This window comes from Euphorbia lathyris, chromosome 1 (assembly GCF_963576675.1).
Source record: "Euphorbia lathyris chromosome 1, ddEupLath1.1, whole genome shotgun sequence".
Classification (NCBI taxonomy): Eukaryota; Viridiplantae; Streptophyta; class Magnoliopsida; order Malpighiales; family Euphorbiaceae; genus Euphorbia; species Euphorbia lathyris.
Window position 1 is genome coordinate 59,226,414 of NC_088910.1, and position 3,579 is coordinate 59,229,992.

General features: G+C 43.2%; 1 non-coding gene across 1 annotated transcript; it reads right to left on the reverse strand.

Annotated features, from left to right (window-relative positions):
* Positions 1-919: 919 nt before the first annotated feature.
* On the reverse strand, positions 920-1,026 carry LOC136216207 (small nucleolar RNA R71). The gene has a single exon (XR_010683198.1). It is a non-coding gene; the product is annotated as a small nucleolar RNA R71 (small nucleolar RNA).
* Between the last annotated feature and the right edge of the window lie 2,553 nt (positions 1,027-3,579).

The window sequence follows — 3,579 nt, forward strand, 5'->3', positions numbered from 1 at the left end:
TTTTTAAGTATAATATTTATTTTTTTATAATTAACAATTATATATATATTTAGGTGGGCTTATATGGGTTGGGCTCGGGATTTGATTTTTAAGCCCGAGCCCAGCCCGGCCCGAGCCCGCCTAAATTAATTGTGGGCTGGGATGGGCTTGGGCTGAGCATTTTTACTTAAAAACCCGACTGGCCCGGCCCAGCCCGACCCATGGACAGGTCTATATATATTCAACCTTCCGAACAATTACGTTCTTTTCCTTAGACCGATTAATTGTGACAAATAGTCCTTGTGGTTCGATCTTGTGCTTAAGCACTGTACTACTTGCTGCGATAGGATACACTTGTCATGTTTTACTGCTATATACTTTGCAAGCATCAAGTTTTTGGCGCCGTTGCCGGGGACTATTTTTGTTTATAATTAGTTAACTCTTAGAGAGAAGTTTGTATAATTGTTTGGAATTTCACTAACCGAGGTTCTGAGGATCACTCATAGTTGAATCTTGATTCTTAAGCTGAAATTTTTCTTGCAGGACGTGAGAAGACTACACGATGGCCGAGGATATGACGATCATGGAGTTGTTGAAGGTAAGGCGGCCTACAAGCACCTCTGGCTTCCTCGATCTGGCAATAACAGCGGAGTCATTTGAAATCAGACCAGCGATGATCCAGATGATTCAGAACTCAGGACAGTTCAAGGGGGATTACTACGAAGATCCTAACTCACATCTTGACAAATTCGTGGAATATTGCAGCACCTTCAAGTGTGAAGACGTCACATCTGAACAAGTCTACCAGAAGTTGTTCAGATTTTCTTTGAAAGAAGAAGCTGCAGAATGGCTACAATCCGTCGAGCCAGGCTCTCTCACTGACTGGGACACCACAGTATCAGTGTTCCTGGCAAAGTACTTCCCTCCATCAAAGACTGCACAATTCAGAAGCGAAATCACATCGTTTAGGCAGTCCGACAGTGAGAACCTGCATCTAGCCTGGGAGAGGTTCCAGAGGTTGTTAAGAAGGTGCCCCCATCATGGTTATCAGCAGTACCAGCTTGTTGATATGTTCTATTTAGGGATATCTCCTGTTAGCCACGCCTTTCTAGATACAGCAGCGGGAGGAAATTTATTCAACAAGACCGCAGTACAGGCTTACAATCTGGTGAAAGAATTAGCTGAACGGAGTGCATGTTGGCAAGTTGAAAAGCTGGCTCTGAGAAGAATTACAACAGCCGAGGAGTTCCCTGGAGCATATTCGAAATCAAGTCCTCAGATAGCAGCACTTACAGAAAAGGTAGCTCTGCTGGGAAGTCACCTGAAATCACCAAAACCAGTAGCAAGTTGTGAGGTTTGCAGCGGAGGGCACAAGAGTGTGGAGTGCCTAATGGTACTTGAACAGATCCAATACTTAAAACAGTACGGGTCAGATAGCACAAATTGGCAGCAGGACAGATACCGAGGGTCAGGTTCTGAGTTCGAATTGGAAAAGAGTATAGATGTCCTGATAGAGAGCATGAGTGCCATAGAAGGAAGGTTGGCGCACAATGAAGCATTCTGTCAAAGACTTCAAATGCAGGTCAGTGAATTGGTAGAAGATGAAGCATGAGTAATCACGCTCAGGAGTGGAACACAGGTAAGCGGACCAGATTTTGTGCCTCAATGAGACGAGGGGTTAGACCCCATTCCTAGTAATATCTCGTCTATCCCACCTGTTCCACAAGTAAGTGTTTCTGATCCAGCTTCGATAACTGACACTGTTGTACCACCAACACAGGTGACCTTGCCTTATCCTACTTCTAGGAGAGCTAAGTTAGATAGGGATTATTCCAAGATGCTTAATGTGTTTAAGAAAATAGAGATTAACCTTCCGTCCCTTGAACTTCTTGAGAATATGCCTGTGTATGGAAATTTTTTGAAAGAATTGATCTCTAAAAAGAAAAAATTAAGAGATCATGAGACTGTAATGCTAAGCCAGGAATGTTCTGCAATGCTCACAAATCCACTTCCAAAAAAATCTAAGGATCCTGGTAGTTTTAGCATACCTTGTACAATAGGCAAAGTTCACTTTAAACGTGTTCTATGTGATCTATGTGCAAGCATTAATCTAATGCCTTTGTCTGTTTATAGGAAATTGGGGATGAGAGATCTGAAACCAACATCAGTCACAATACAGGTGGCTGACAGGTCGATAAGGCGTCCGGTAGGAGTGGTGGAAGACCTCTTGGTCAAGGTAGATCAGTTCATCTTCCCGGCTGACTTTGTGATAATAGACATCGAGGAAGATGATCAGGTTCCTATCTTACGAGGGAGGCCTTTCCTCACGACAGGACGGACACTGATTGATGTTGAAGGGGGTAAACTAATTCTCCGATTACAGAATGAGGAAGTAGAATTCAATATTCTCAAATCTATGAAATTTCCTATTGATGATGAGTGTTGTAATTTTCTGAGGCTTACTGACTCTTTGGTTGAGAGTACTTTTCAGGAAAATGAAGACAAGAATCTGAATATTGAACTAGAAGAGGAGGAGCTGTCGGATGTAGACGTTGAGGTGGAAAGTAAAGAGGGATGTAATTGGGCCCGGCACGATGAACTCCTGGATAGAGAAACCAAGACAAGGCCTAAGACCTCAATTGAAGAACCACCAACCCTCGATCTGAAACCCTTACCTGCACATTTAAAATACATGTTCTTAGCACCGCATGTACACTTACCTGTAATTATTTCTACTGAACTTACAGGTCCTGAGGAAGATCGCTTGGTGGAGGTGCTGAGGAAGCACAAGGGAGCCTTTGGATGGCAAATGTCTGACATCAAAGGAATCAGCCCATCTCTCTGCGAACACCGGATCTATATGGAAGATAAGGTGAAACCGACTGCTTAACCACAGAGAAGGATCAACCCAAAAATGAAGGAGGTGGTGAAGGCTGAGGTGATTAAGCTGCTTGATGCAGGGATGATATATCCGATCTCTGACAGCCAGTGGGTGAGTCCTGTGCATATGGTGCCAAAGAAGGGGGGCACAACAGTGACGTTGAACGAGAAGAATGAATTAATTCCGGTGCGGAACACTACCGGGTGGCGAATGTGCATGGACTTCAGGAAATTGAACGACGCCACTAGGAAGGATCATTTTCCTCTTCCGTTCATTGATCAGATGCTTGAACGCATGGCAGGTAAGTTTTTCTTCTGTTGTGTGGATGGGTATTCGGGCTACATGCAAATATCAGTGGATCTTGATGATCAGGAAAAGACCACTTTCACCTGCCTTTTTGGGACATTTGCATATAGACGGATGCCCTTTGGGTTATGCAATGCACCTGCTACGTTTCAGAGGTGCATGACAGATATATTTTCTGATATGATAGAAGAGTTTATGGAGGTCTTTATGGATGATTTTTCTGTTTTTCGGACGACTTTTGATAGCTATTTGCATAACTTGGGATTAATGCTGCAAAGATGTGAGGAAACTGACTTAGTCCTAAACTGGGAAAAGTGTCAGTTTATGGTCACTGAATGTATAGTTTTAGGATATAAGGTATCATGAAAAGGTAGTGAGGTAGACCCTGCTAAAATTGAGGTCATTGAAAAACT